At 41.6% G+C, this 16,248-nt stretch overlaps 1 long non-coding RNA gene across 45 annotated transcripts in view; it reads right to left on the reverse strand.

Moving 5' to 3' along the window:
• The window catches only part of LOC147371147 (uncharacterized), a 552,664-nt gene that overhangs the window by 491,837 nt on the left and 44,579 nt on the right, over window positions 1-16,248 (reverse strand). For 19 of the 45 annotated variants that reach the window (XR_015165872.1, XR_015165891.1, XR_015165889.1 and 16 more), the window contains one exon: window positions 10,559-12,196. The exons of 19 other annotated variants lie outside the window; for them this stretch is intronic. This is a non-coding gene — a long non-coding RNA (uncharacterized LOC147371147). Of the gene's footprint in view, window positions 1-10,558; window positions 12,197-16,248 lie in introns of those variants that run through there. 7 more of the 45 variants (XR_015165883.1, XR_015165882.1, XR_015165887.1 and 4 more) reach the window with 1 other exon arrangement.

Here is a 16,248-nt window from a genome sequence, read left to right on the forward strand (position 1 = left end):
AATAGAGGAAAACAACAGAATGGGAAAGACTAGAGATCTCTTCAAGAAAATGAGACATACCAAAGGAACATTTCATGGAAAGATGGACTCGATAAAGGACAGAAATGGTATGGACCTAACAGAAGCAGCAGATATTAAGAAGAGATGGCAAGAATACACAGAAAAACTGTACAAAAAAGATCTTCATGACCCAGATAATCACGATGGTGTGATCACTCACCTAGAGCCAGACATCCTGGAATGTGAAGTCAAGTGGGCCTCAGAAAGCATCACTATGAACAAAGCTAGTGGAGGTGATAGAATTCTAGTTGAGCTATTCCAAATCCTGAAAGATGATGCTGTGAAAGTGCTGCACTCAATATGCCAGAAAATTTGGAAAACTCAGCAGTGGCCACAGGACTAGAAAAGGTCAATTTTCATTCCAATCCCAAAGACAGGCAATGCCAAAGAGTGCTCAAACTACTGCACAATTGCACTCATCTCACACGCTAGTAAAGTAATGCTCAAAATTCTCCAAGCCAGGCTTCAGCAATTTGTGAACCGTGAACTTCCTGATGTTCAAGCTGGTTTTAGAAAAGGCAGAGGAACCAGAGATCAAATTGCCAACATCCGCTGGATCACTGAAAAAGCAAGAGAGTTTCAGAAAAACATCTATTTCTGCTTTATTGACTGTGCCAAAGCCTTTGACTGTGTGGATCACAATCAACTGTGGGAAATTCTGAAAGAGATGGGAATACCAGACCACCTGATCTGCCTCTTGAGAAATTTGTATGCAGGTCAGGAAACAACAGTTAGAACTGGACATGGAACAACAGACTGGTTCCAAATAGGAAAAGGAGTACGTCAAGGCTGTATATTGTCACCGTGTTTATTTAACCTATATGTAGAGTACATCATGAGAAACGCTGGACTGGAAGAAACACAAGCTGGAATCAAGATTGCCGGGAGAAATATCAATAACCTCAGATATGCAGATGACACCACCCTTATGGCAGAAAGTGAAGAGGAACTCAAAAGCCTCTTGATGAAAGTGAAAGAGGAGAGTGAAAAAGTTGGCTTAAAGCTCAACATTCAGAAAACTAAGATCATGGCACCTGGTCCCATCACTTCATGGGAAATAGATGGAGAAACAGTGGAAACAGTGTCAGACTTTATTTTTCTGGGCTCAAAATCACTGCAGATGGTGACTGCAGCCATGAAATTAAAAGATGCTTACTCCTTGGAAGGAAAGTTATGACCAAACTAGATAGCATATTCAAAAATAGAGACATTACTTTGCCAACAAAGTTTTGTCTAGTCAAGGCTATGGTTTTTCCTATTGTCATGTATGGATGTGAGAGTTGGACTGTGAAGAAGGCTGAGCACTGAAGAATTGATGCTTTTGAACTGTGGTGTTGGAGAAGACTCTTGAGAGTCCCTTGGACTGCAAGGAGATCCAACCAGTCCATTCTGAAGATCAGCCCTGGGATTTCTTTGGAAGGAATGATGCTAAAGCTGAAACTCCAGTACTTTGGCCACCTCATGTGAAGAGTTGACTCATTGGAAAAGACTCTGATGCTGGGAGGGATTGGGGGCAAGAGGAGAAGGGGACGACAGAGGATGAGAGGGCTGGATGGCATCACTGACTCGATGGACATTAGTCTCAGTGAACTCCAGGAGTTGGTGATGGACAGGGAGGCCTGGCGTGCTGCAATTCACGGGGTCGCAAAGAGTCGGACAAGACTGAGTGACTGAACTGAACTGAAGTGAACTGAATTTCTCTGATGAAAAGATCCTGAATTGTGGTATAAAAGCATGAAGAGAGTGTCCATTTCTAGTGGGGAATTTTAACAACCTATTAATAATTTTCCAAGGGTTTTCCAATTTCCTTAATCCTAGAAGATATGGCTTTGCTTTTATTTTCCCAAAGAGACTCAAAAGCTTATCTTTTTTAATAGTTTTGTATTCCTACAATACATCTTCCATCAAACTGTCTTCCTTGGATGTGCCTAAAATAAAGGATGAACAATTAAAAGCAAACACTTAAAAATTTCATTATGATTTTACCAAAATGAAACTCCCATAATAAAATTATATTTTTCTTTTATTAATATTAAGTAGTAGATTGACTGGTGGCCCAGTAGTTCTATCATAGAGTAAATTTAAGTTAAATTCCTGATGTAGGTTTCAGCTAGTATTCCTATTTCTAGAGACACCACCTTGTGGAAAGATACTCTAAACTAATAATGTAAGACTGAAGAAAACCATTTGGCTGAACACATATAGGTGGTCTTTAGACAAAGAGTTCAACTGTGCTTTATGAAAGTAATGTCACTATGCAAAAAAGAGCCTTTTTTTAAAGTCATCATGAGTAAGTGTGTTAAGTCTCACGTCCACAGGACTGATATTTACTGAGGTTTCCTAAGGACATTTAGCAACAATGCTGACTATAAGAAAAGAGACATACCTCAGTGAAATATTTAGGTTGTAAATATTTAGGGAATTAAAGAGCTTATAAGTGGTTATTAACACAAAGGGATGCATAGCTAAGGAAACAGATAATGAAGCATGAATTTCATGGTTAGCATATAAAACAAAGAATGTGGTTTGTAATTACTATGTATGCATACATTGTCTTTAAAGACATATTGTGGTACAGCCAGTACAGTATCAAAATAAGCTTAATGTGCTGGAGCAAACACTTCTACATACCGCTAACCTATTCATAAAGGTACCAACATCAATTTCTCTTGAAACTCTTAGCCTCTGCCAAACAAGTGTTATCTTTGAAGATTAAAACCAGGCAGTATTCACTAGTCCAGCTGATGTTCAAAACTAATATTGAACATGGTAGTTCTAAAAATAGTAAACATATAATTATCATATGGTTTCATAATTCCACTCTTGGGATTGGGCTTATACTCAAAAAATTGAAACCAAGGATTCTAACAGATATTTGCACACCAAACTTCATGGCAGCATAATTCATAACAGTCAAAAGGTAGAACACAAATGTCCATCAAATGCATAAACAGAAAACGTGGTATACACACACAGTGGAACATCATTCAGCCTTAAGGGAGAAGGAAATTCTGACACATGCTGCAACATGCATGAAACTTAAAGACATTATGCTAAGTGAAGTAAGAAGCTGGTCCCAAAGAACAGATATTACATGACTTCATTTTGATGAGGTATCTAGAGCAGGTAAATTCCTAGAGACAGAAAGTAAAATGGCAGTTTCTAGGGATTGGGAGAAAAGAATGGGTGTTGTCAGGGGGGTCCCAAGATGGTGGAGAAATGGGACAGGGAAACCACTTTCTCTGCCACAAATTCACCAAAAGATCATTTGAATGCTGAGCAACTACCACAAAACAACTTCTGAATGCTGACAGAGGACACCAGTCACCCAGAAAGGCAGCCCATTCTCTTCAAAAGGAGGTAGGACAAAATATAAAAGACAAAAAGAGAGACAAAGAGTTAGGGATGGAGACCTGTCCTTGGGAGGGAGTGGTGAAGGAGGAGAAGCTTCCAAACAGTAGGAAGCCATCTCACAGGCGGGCATGTGTGGAGTTTTGGAATCTCAGAGGGCAACATATTGGGGAGAAAAAAATAAAACCCACAAAATACCCATCTAACAGCAACTGCCAGCAGAGAAATAGCCCAGACACTCACATCTGCTACCAGAGAGCAGGGGTTGGAAAGGGAGGTGTGGGCTGCATAATCGGTGCTTAGGGTAAGGACCAGGGTAAGGACTTAGGGTAATGCCCTGAGGGCAATTCTGAGGGCGCTAACATGAGATAGCAATCCAAACTGTGGGATTGCCAGAGAGAAAAAAAGAGAACTTTCCCATGAAAGGCCCTAACGCGCAGCCTGGCCTGTTCACAGAACAAAGGACTGAGTTACCAAAGGAAAGCTAGCCGGCTGTGTACAGCCAGCCCCCCACCGCTGCCACCACCATCTCCGGAGGCAGAGGGCAAGGCATGCGACAGCTGGAACCAGAAGGCTAGGGGCTGCTGTATTCTCAAACCCAGAGAATGGCATCCTCCACCACACTGTAAGCAGGCTCCCAGTTGCTAACCACATCTTCCTGGGATCCTGGACAGCTGACATCTGCCAGGAGGGTCGCAGCCTGAGATCAGCTCCCCAGAGGAGACACATGGCACACCTGAGACGGCGCTCTCACAGTGCACCCGGCAAACCTAGCAGCCAGACAGGAGAAGGTGATTAAGACACACAGCCCACCTGGGACAGTGCGCTCACCAAGCACCTGGTTGCCTGAGTTGCTCGGACCTGAGAAGGGCACAAAATGCACACCCAACAGAGTCTGTGCCCTAGCGGAACCCAAGCAGCTTAGACCTGGGAAGTGCACAAAATGCAGGGTCTGCTTTGGACAGTGCCCCTGCAGAGCACCCTGGAGCCTGAGCAGTGTGGGCCCAGGAAGCACACACCACCTTGAGCTGGGGCAAACCCAGTGTGGTCCACACTGTGACCACTCCCCACATATGTCAGCGATATTTGTTTGCAGTGTCCCTCTCTACTCATAGCACAACTGAACAAGTGAGAATAAATAAGTGAACACTTAAATATCAATAACCGAAGATATGCAGATGACACCACCCTTATGGCAGAAAGTGAAGAGGAACTCAAAAGCCTCTTGATGAAAGTGAAACTGGAGAGCGAAAAAGTTGGCTTAAAGCTCAACATTCCGAAAACGAAGATTATGGCATCGGGTCCCACCACTTCATGGGAAATAGATGGAGAAACAGTGGAAACAGTGTCAGACTTTATTTTGGGGGGCTCCAAAATCACTGCAGATGGTGACTGCAGCCATGAAATTAAAAGACGCTTACTCCTTGGAAGGAAAGTTATGACCAACCTAGACAGCATGTTCAAAAGCAGAGATATTACTTTGCCAACAAAGTTTCATCTAGTCAAGGCTATGGTTTTTCCTGTAGTCATGTATGGATGTGAGAGTTGGACTGTGAAAAAGGCTGAGCGCCGAAGAATTGATGCTTTTGAACTGTGGTGTTGGAGAAGACTCTTGAGAGTCCCTTGGACTGCAAGGAGATCCAACCAGTCCATTCTGAAGGAGATCAGCCCTGGGACTTCTTTGGAAGGAATGATGCTAAACTGAAACTCCAGTACTTTGGCCACCTCATGAGAAGAGTTGACTCATTGGAAAAGACTCCGATGTTGGGAGGGATTGGGGGCAGGAGGAGAAGGGGACAACAGAGGATGAGATGGCTGGATGGCATCACTGACTCGATGGACATGAGTCTGGGTGAACTCCGGGAGTTGGTGATGGACAGGGAGGCCTGGTGTGCTGCAATTCATGGGGTCGCAAAGAGTCAGACACGACTGAGCGACTGATCTGATCTGATCACCCCCTTGTGTCAGGGCGACAATTAGACACTGAAGAGACTTGCAAAAAGAGGAAGCCAAAATAAACAAAGAGGGAACTACTCTGGGAGTGACAGGTGCAACAGATTCAAACCCTGTAGTTAACATTGACTGAGCATGGGAGGGGGCTTATAGACCTTGAGAACAAGTACAAGCTGGAGGAAGGAACCATCTGAAACTGAACTGACCCCACACCAACCAAGGCAGCTCCAGAGAAATTCCTAGATATATTTTTACTATTATCACATTTTAATTTTTTAAAATTTAAGTTCTTTGTTACTCCTTTAACTTTCATCTTTATAATGTCCTCAGTTCATTTCAGTCACTCAGTCATGTCCGACTCTTTGCAACCCCGTGAATCGCAGAACACCAGGTGTCCCTGTCCATCACCATCTCCTGGAGTTCACTCAAACTCACGTCCATCAAGTCGGTGATGCCATCCAGCCATCTCATCCTCTGTCATCCCCTTCTCCTCCTGCCCTCAATCCCTCCCGGCATCAGAGTCTTTTCCAATGAGTCAACTCTTCACATGAGGTGGCCAAAGTACTGGAGTTTCAGTTTAGCATCATTCCTTCAAAAGAACACCCAGGACTGATCTCCTTCAGAATGGACTGGTTGGATCTCCTTGCAGTCCAAGGGACTCTCAAGAGTCTTCTCCAACACCACAGTTCAAAGGCATCAGTTCTTTGGCGCTCAGCTGTCTTCACAGTCCAACTCTCACATCCATACATGACTACTGGAAAAATCATAGCCTTGACTAGACGGACCTTTGTTTGCAAAGTAATGTCTCTGCTTTTCAATATGCTATATAGGTTGGTCATAACTTTCCTTCCAAGGAGTAAGCGTCTTTTAATTTCATGGCTGCAGTCACCATCTGCAGTGATTTTGGAGCCCCCAAAAATAAAGTCTGACACTGTTTCCACTGTTTCTCCATCTATTTCCCATGAAGTGGTGGGACGAGATGCCATGATTTTAGTTTTCTGAATGTTGAGCTTTAAGCCAAGATGCCATGATCTTAGTTTTCTGAATGTTGAGCTTTAAGCCAACTTTTTCACTCTCCTTTTTCACTTTCATCAAGAGGCTCTTTAGATCCTCTTCACTTTCTGCCATAAGGGTGGTGTCATCTGCATATCTGAGGCTATTGATATTTCTCCCGGCAATCTTGATTCCAGCTTGTGCTTCTTCCAGCCCAGCGTTTCTCATGATGTATTCTGCATACAAGTTAAATAAGTAGGGTGACAATATACAGCCCTGATGTACTCCTTTTCCTATTTGGAACCAGTCTGTTGTTTCATGTCCAGTTCTAACTGTTGCTTCCTGACCTTGCAAAAAATGCCCTATTTTTAAAGCAAATTTCATATATATATAGATAGATATATAGATTATAATTTTTGTGATTGATTCTGTTTTGTATTTTTAATACTAATTTTTTGAGAGTTTAACCTCTACTCTAGATTTTTAACCTTTGCTTTTTGGTATTTATCAATTTTGTACCTTTAAGAATCTAATCTTCAGTATCCATTTTCACTTTGGGGTGTAATTACTGGCTTGATTGCTCTCTCCCCTTTTCACTCTCCCTTTTCTCCCTCAGGTCACGTCTATCTCCTCCCTCTGCCTTCTCTTCTGTACTCAACTCTGAATCTCTCTGGATGTTCTGGGCTGTGGAGAACACTTAGGGAACTGATTACTGGCTAGATTGGTCTCCCCCTTTCGACTCCCAGTCTTCTCCTCCTGGTCACCTCTATCTCCCTCCTCCCTCTTCTCTTCTCCGTGTAACTCTGTGACTCTCTCTTGGTTTCCCTTGATGTGGAGAATTGTTTCAGCATTAATCTAGATGTTTTATCATCTGTGTTGTATGGATGGAGAAGTCTTGAGGCTACTGTAAGTATAAGACTGAAAGCCAGAGGCAGGAGGCCTACTCCAGAACTTGAGAACATCAGAGAACTCCTGCTTCCAGGGAATATTAATAGACAAGAGCTCACCCAAAAGTCTCCACACCTACACTGAAACCAAGCTCTACCCAAGAGCCAACAAGTTTCAGAGCAAGACGTACCACACTAATTCTCCAGCAGAGCAGGAACACAGCACTGAGCATTAAAAGATAGGCTGCCCAAAGCGATGCCAAACCCATAGATAACCCAAAACTCACTACTGGACACTTCATTGCACTTCAGAGAGAAGAGATCCAGCTCCACCCACCAGAACACAGACACAAGCTCACCTAACCAGCAAACCTGGACAAGCCACTAGTCTAACCCCACTCATAGGGAGCAGGCTCCACAATAAAGAGGAACCATAAACTTCCAGCCTACAGAAAAGACACCCCAAACACAGCAATCTAAACAAAATGAAAAGGTAGAGAGATATTCAGCAGGTAAAGGAACATGATATATGCCCACCAAACCAAACAAAAGAGGAAGAGATAGGGAGTCTATCTGAAAAAGAATTCAGAATAATGATAGTACAGATGATCCAAAGTCTTGAAAACAAAATGGAGTTACAGATAAATGGACTAAAGACAAGGATTGAGAAGATGCAAGAAATGTTTAACAAGGACCTAGAAGAAATAAAGAAGAGTCAGTCAATAATGAATAATGCAATAAATGAGATCAAAAGCACTCTGGAGGGAACCAACAGTAGAATAACTGAAGCAGAAGATAGGATAAGTGCGGTGGAAGACAGAATGGTGGAAATAAATGAAGCAGAGAGGAAAGAAGAATAAAAAGAAATGAGAACAACCTCAGAGACCTCTGGGACAATGTTAAATGCCCCAAAATTTGAATCACAGGAGTCCCAGAAGAAGAAGACAAAAAGAAAGGGCATGAGAAAATACTTGAGACAGTAGTTGAAAACTTTCCTAAAATGGGGAAGGAAATAGCCACCGAAGTCCAAGAAACCTAGAGAGTCCCAAATAGGGTAAACCCAAGGCAAAACACCCCAAGACACATATTAACTAATGAAGATCAAACACAAAGAGGAACTATTAAAAGCAGCAAAGGAAAAGCAACAAGTAACACACAAGGGGATCCTATAAGGATAAGAGCTGATCTTTCAGTAGAAACTCTTCAGGCCAGAAGGGAATGGCAGCATATACTTAGAGTGACGAAAGAGAAAAACCTACAACCCAGATTACTATACCCAGCAAAGATCTCATTTAAATATGAAGAAGAAATCAAAAACTTCTCTGTAGACAAGCAAAAGCCGAGAGCTTTCAGCACCATCAAATCAGCTCTTCAACAAATGATAAGGAATCTTCTCTAGACAGGAAACACAGAAAAGATTTATAAAGTCACACTCAAAGAAGCAAATGGCAACGGGATCATACGTAGCAATTCAGTTCAGTTTGGTTGCCCAGTCATGTTCAACTCTTTGTGGCCCCATGGACTGCAGCACGCCAGGCCTCCCATTCCATCACCAACTCCTGCAATTAACTCAAACTCATGTCCATTGAGTCAGTGATGCCATCCAACCATCTCACCCTCTGTCGTCTCCTTCTCTGCCTGCCCTCAATCTTTCCCAGCATCAGGGTCTTTTCAAATGAGTCAACTCTTCGCATCAGGTGGCCAAAGTATTGGAGTTTCAGCTTCAACATCAGTCCTTCCAATGAACACCCAGGACTGATCTCCTTTAGGATGGACTGACTGGATCTTCTTGCAGTCCAAGGGACTCTCAAGAGTCTTCTCCAACACCACAGTTCAAAAGCATCAATACTTCGGCACTCAGCTGTCTTCACAGTCCAACTCTCACATCTATACATGACTACTGGAAAAACCATAGCCTTGACTAGACGGACCTCTGTTAGCAAAGTAATGTCTCTGCTTTTCAATATGCTGTCCAGGTTAGTCATAGCTTTTCTTCCAAGGAGTAAGCGTCTTTTTATTTCATGGCTGCAGTCACCATCTGCAGTGATTTTGAAGCCAAGAAAAATAAAGTCTACCACTGTTTCCACTGTTTCTCCATCTATTCGCCAAGAAGTGATGGAACTGGATGCCATGATCTTAGTTGCCTGAATGTTGAGTTTTAAGCCAACTTTTTCACTCTCCTCTTTCACTTTCGTCAAGAGGCTTTTTAGTTCTTCTTCACTTTCTGCCATAAGGGTGGTGTCATCTGCATATCTGAGGTTATTGATATTTCTCCTAGCAAATCTTGATTCCAGCTTGTGCTTCTTCCAGCCCAACGTTTCTCATGATGTACTCTGCATATAAGTTAAATAAGCAGGGTGACAATATACAGCCCTGACATACTCCTTTTCCTATTTGGAACCAGTCTGTTGTTCCATGTCCAGTTCTAACTGTTGCTTGCTGACCTGCATATAGGTTTCTCAAGAGGCAGGTCAGGTCGTCTGGTATTCCCATCTCTTTCAGAATTTTCCACAGTTTATTGTGATCCACACAGTCAAAGGCTTTGGCATAGTCAAGAAAGCAGAAACAGATGTTTTTCTGGAACTCTCTTGCTTTTTCAATGATCCAGCAGATGTTGGCAATTTGATCTCTGGTTCCTCTGCCTTTTCTAAAACCAGCTTGAACATCAGGAAGTTCACGGTTCACAAATTGCTGAAGCCTGGCTTGGAGAATTTTGAGCATTACTTTACTAGCGTGTGAGATGAGTGCAATTGTGCGGTAGTTTGAGCATTCTTTGGCATTGCCTTTCTTTGGGATTGGAATGAAAACTGCCCTTTTCCAGTCCTGTGGCCACTGCTGAGTTTTCCAAATTTGCTGGCATATTGAGTGCAGCACTTTCACAGCATCGTCTTTCAGGATTTGAAATAGCTCAACTGGAATTCCATCACCTCTACTAGCTTTGTTCGTAGTGATGCTTTCTAAGGCCCACTTGACTTCACATTCCAGGATATCTGGCTCTAGGTCAGTAATCACACCATCGTGATTATCTGGGTCATGAAGATCTTTTTTGTATAGTTCTTCTCTGTATTCTTGCCACCTCTTAGTATCTTCTGCTTCTGTTAGGTCCATACCATTTCTGTCCTTTATTGAGCCCATCTTTGAAAAGTTCCCTTGGTATCTCTCATTTTCTTGAAGAGCTCTCTAGTCTTTCTCATTCTATTGTTTTCCTCTATGTCTTTGCAATGATCACTGAGAAAGGCTTTCTTTCTTATCTCTCCTTGCTATTCTTTGGAACTCTGATTTCAAATGGGTATATCTTTCCTTTTGTCCTTTGCTTTTCACTTCACTTCTTTTCACAGCTATTTGTAAGGCCTCCTCAGACAGACATTTTGCTTTTTTGCATTTCTTTTTCTTGAGGATGGTCTTGCTCCCTGTCTCCTGTACAATGTCATAAACCTCCACCCATAGTTCATCAGGCACTCTGTCTATCAGATCTAGTCCCTTGAATCTATTTCTTTCACTGTATAATCGTTAGGGATTTGATTTAGGTCATACCTGAATGGTCTAGTGGTTTTCCCTACTTTCTTCAACTTAAGTCTGAATTTGGCAATAAGGAGTTCATGGTCTGAGCCACAGTCAGCTCCCAATCTTGTTTTTGCTGACTGTATAGAGTTTCTCCATCTTTGGCTGCAAAGAATATAAGCAATCTGATTTCGGTGTTGACCATCTGGTGATGTCCATGTGTAGTCTTCTCTTGTGTTGTTGGAAGAGGGTGTTTGCTATGATCAGTGCATTCTCTTGGCAGAACTCTATTAGCCTTTGCCCTGCTTCATTCTATACTCAAGGCCAAATTTGCGTGTTACTCCAGGTGTTTCTTGACTTCCTACTTTTCCATTTTAGTCCCCTATAATGAAAAGGACATCTTTTTTGGGGTGTTAATTCTAGAAGGTCTTGTAGGTCTTCATAGAACAATTCAACTTCAGCTTCTTCAGCATTACTGGTCAGGGCATAGACTTGGATTATGTGATATTGAATGGTTTGCCTTGGAAACAAACAGAGGTCATTCTGTCATTTTTGAGACTGCATCCAAGTACTGCATTTCAGCCTCTTTTGTTGACTATAATGGCTACTCCATTTCTTCTAAGGGATTCTTGCCTACAGTAGTAGATATAATGGAGTGGTGAGTGGCGGTTGCAGGGCGCTGGAGCAGCGATTGTCCGAGAGGAGATATCCCCCGTCCAAGGTCAGGAGCAGTGCCTGCACTTCGCTGGTACAGCCGTGAAGAGATACCCCACGTACAAGGTCAGGGGCAGCGGCTGCGCTTCACTGGACTGGCCTTGTGGAGATACCCCACATCCAGGGTCAGAAAAACCCCAGTAAGACAGTAGGCACTGAAGCGGCTATGAGGAAATACCCCACATCCAAGGGCAAAGGAGAAGCCCCAACACGATGGTAGGAGGGGCAAATTCACATTTAGAATCAAACCCCATTCCCTCCAGAGATGCTTAGAGGGCTCAAACAAATTTTGTGCACACCAGGATCCAGGGATCCCACAGAGACTGAGACATAACTGTGTTTGAGCGTCTCCTGTAGAGGTACGGGTCGGCCATGGTCTGCGCGGAGACAGGGGCTCTGGGTGTGGGTATGGCATAAGTCCTTCTGGAGGAGGTCGCTCTTAACCCCACTATAGAGCTGCCAGAACTTACATAGGACTGGGAAATAGCCTCTTGGAGGGCACAACAGAACCTTGTGCACCAGGACCCAGGAGAAAGGAACAGTGACTCAACAGGAGACTTGCCTGGGGGGTATCCAGAGTCTCCAGCGAAGGCGTGGGTCAGTGGTGGCCTGCTGCAGGGTTAGGGGCACGGACTGTAGCAGCACATGCCTGGGATCTTTTGAGGGAGGTCAAAATTTTCATTACCTCCACCATAGTTTGGCCCCAGGTAAATAGCAGGGAGGGAACTCAGCTCCACCTATCAACAAAAAATTGGATTAAAGATTTACTGAGCATGACCCTGTCCATCAGAACAAGACCCAGTATCCCCCTCAGTCAGTCTATCCCATCAGGACACTTTCACAAGCCTTTTATCCTTCTCCATCAGAGGGCAGAGAGACTGAAAACCACCATCACAGAAAACTTACCAATCTAATCACATGGACCACAGCCTTGTCTAACTCAATGAAACTATGAGCCATGCTGTGTAGGGCCACCCAAGATGAACAGGTTATGGTGGAGAGTTCTGACAAAATGTAGTCGACTGGAGAAGGAAATGGCAAACCACTTCAGTATTCCTGCCTTGAGAACCCCATGAACAGTATGTGAAGGCAAAAAGATAGGACACTGAAAGATGAACTCCCCAGGTCGGTAGGTGCCCAATGTGCTAGTGGAGATCAGTGGAGAAATAACTCCAGAAAGAATGAAGACATGGAGCCATAGCAAAAACAACACCCAGTTGTGGATGTGACTGGTGATAGAAGCAAGGTCTGACGCTGTAAAGAGCAATATTGCATAGGAACCTGGAATGTTAGGTCCATGAATCAAGGCAAATGGGAAGTGATCAAACAGGAGATGGCAAGAGTGAACGTTGACATTTTAGGAATCAGCGAACTAAAGTGGACTGGAATGGGTGAATTTAACAAAGATGACCATTATACTTATCAATAATTACCTTAAATGTAAATTTGTTGAATGCCTCAAGCAAAAGACAAGACTAGCTGAATTGCTGTCTACAAGAGACCCACCTCAAACCAAGGAACACATACAGACTGAAAGTGAAGGGCTGGAAAAAGATATTTCATGCAAATGGAGACTAAAAAAAGCAGGAGTAGCAATATTCGTATCAGACAAAATGGACTGAAATAAAGGGTGTGAAAAGACACAAAGAAGGACACTGCATAATGATCAAAGGATCAATCCAAAAAGAAGATATAACAATTATAAATATATATGTACCCAACATAGGAGCACCTCAATATGTAAGGCAAATGCTAACAAGTATGAAAGGGGAAATTAACAGTAACACAATAATAGTGGGGGATTTTAATACCCTACTCACAGCTATGGATAGATCAGCCAAACAGAAAATTAGCAAGGAAACACAAACTTTAAATGATGCTATGGATCATTTAGACCTGATTGATATCTTCACCTTTTTCTCAAGTGCACATGGAACATTCTCCAGGATAGATCACATCCTGGCCATAAATCTAGCCTTGGTAAATTCAAAAAAAAAAAATTGAAATCATTTCAAGCATCTTTTCTGATCACAATGCAGTAAGATTAGATGTCAACTACAGGAAAAAAAAAACTATTAAAAATACAAACATATGGAGGCTAAACAACACGCTTCTGAATAACCAACAAATCACAGAATAAATCAAAAAGGAAATCAAAATATGCATAGAAACAAATGAAAATGAAAACACAACAACCCAAAATCTATGGGATTCAGTAAAAATAGTGCTAAGGGGAAGGTTCATAGCAATACAAGATTACCTCAAGAAACAAGAGCAACATCAAATAAATAACCTAACTTTACACCTAAAGCAATTAGGAAAAAAAGAAGAAACGAAGAACCACAAGGTTAGTAGAAGGAAAGAAATCATAAAAATTAGGGCATAAATAAATTAAAAAGAAACAAAGGAGACTATAGCAAAAATTAACAAAACTAAAAGCTGGTTCTTTGAGAAGATAAATAAAATAGACAAACCATTAGCCAGACTCATCAAGAAAAAAAAAGGAAAAGAATCAAATCAAAAAACTTAGAAGTGAAAATGGAAAAATCACAACAGACAAAACAGAAATACAAAGGATCATGCTGCTAAGTCACTTCAGTCATGTCCGACTCTGTGTGACCCCATAGATGGCAGCCCACCAGGCTCCCTCGTCCCTGGGATTCTGCAGGCAAAAACACTGGAGTGGGTTGCCATTTCCTTCTCCAATGCATGAAAGTGGAAAGTGAAAAGTAAAGGTGAAGCCACTCAGTTATGTCAGACTCTTTGCGACCCCATGGACTGCAGCCTACCAGGCTCCTCTGTCCATGGGGTTTTCCAGGCAAGAGTACTGGATTGGGGTGCCATTGCCTTCTCCAACAAAGGATCATAAGAGACTACTATCAGCAACTATATGCCAATAAAATGGACAACTTGGAAGAAATGGACAAATTCTTAGAAAAGTATAACCTTCCAAAATGGAACCAGGAAGAAATATAAAATCTTAACTGACCCATCACAAGCACACAGAAATCAAAACTGTAATCAAAAATCTTCCAACAAACAAAAGCCCAGGACAAGATGGCTTCACAGGTGAATTCTACCAAAAATTTAGAGAAGAGCTAACACCTATCCTTCTCAAACTCTTCCAGAAAATTGCAGAGGAAGGTGAACTCCCAAACTCATTCTATGAGGCCACCATCACCCTAAAACCAAAACCAGACAAAGATGCCATACACAAAAAAGAAAACTACAGGCCAATATCACTGATGAATATAGATGCAAAAATCCCCGAGAAAATTCTAGCAAACAGAATCCAACAATATATTTAAAAGATCATACATCACGACCAAGTGGGCTTTATCCCAGGGATGCAAGGATTCTTCAATATTCACAAATCAATCAATGTGCTACACCACATTAACAAATTAAAAGATAAAAACCATATGATTATCTCAATAGATGCAGAGAAAGCCTTTGACAAAATTCAACATCCATTTACTCTCCAGAAAGCAGGCACAGAAGAAACATACCTCAACATAATAAAAGGCATATATGATAAACCCACAGCAAACATTATCCTCAATGGTTAAAAACTGAAAGCATTTCCCCTAAAATCAGGAACAAGACAAGGGTGCGCACTCTCACCACGACTATTCAACATAGTTTTGGAAGTTTTAGCCACAGCAATCAGAGAAGAATAAGAAATAAAAGGAATCCAGATTGGAAAAGAAGAAGTAAAACTCTCCTGTTTGCAGATGACATGACCCTCTACATAGAAAATGCTAAAGACACCACCAGAAAATTACTAGAACTAATCAATGAATATAGTAAAGTTGCAGGATATAAAATCAACACACAGACATCCCTTGCATTCCTATACACTAACAATGAGAAAACAGAAAGAGAAATTAAGGAAACAATCCCATTCACCATTGCAACGAAAAGAATAAAATACTTGCAAATAAATCCACCTAAAGAAACAAAAGACCTATATAAAGAAACTTTAAAACACTGATGAAAGGAATCAAAGAGGACACAAACAGATGGAGAAATATACCATGTTCATGGGTTGGAAGAATCAATATAGTGAAAATAAGTATACTACCCAAAGCAATCTATAGATTTAATGCAATCCCTATCAAGCTACCAACAGTATTTTTCAGGGAACTAGAACAAATAATTTCACAATTTGTATGTATATACAAAAAACCTCAAATAACCAAAGAAGTCTTGAGAAAGAAGAATGGAACTGGAGGAATCAATCTGCCTGACTTCAGACTATACAAAGCTCCAGTCATCAAGACAGTATGGTACTGGCACAAAGAGAGAAATACAGATCAATGGAACAAAATAGAAAGCCCAGAGATAAATCCACACACCTATGGACACCTTATCTTTGACAAAGGAGGCAAGAATATACAATGGAGAAAAGACAATCCCTTTCACAAGTGGTGCTGGGAAAACTCATCAACCACCTGTAGAAGAATGAAACTAGAACACTTTCTGATGCCATACACAAAAATAAACTCAAAATAGATTAAAGACCTAAATGTAAGACCAGAAACTATAAAACTCCTAGAGGAAAACATAGGCAAAACACTCTCTGACATAAATCACAGCAAGATCCTCTATGACCCACCTCCCAGAATATTGGAAAAAAAAGCAAAAATAAACAAATGAGACCTAATTAAACTTAAAAACTTTTGCACAACGAAGGAAACTATAAGCAAGGTGAAAAGACAGTCTTCAGAATGGGAGAAAATAATAGCAAATGAGGCAACCGACAAAGAATTAATCTCAAAAATACACA

This window comes from Bos grunniens, chromosome 6 (genome assembly GCF_055505025.1).
Source record: "Bos grunniens cultivar Pamir isolate PY7600 chromosome 6, Bosgru_T2T1.0, whole genome shotgun sequence".
NCBI lineage: Eukaryota > Metazoa > Chordata > Mammalia > Artiodactyla > Bovidae > Bos > Bos grunniens.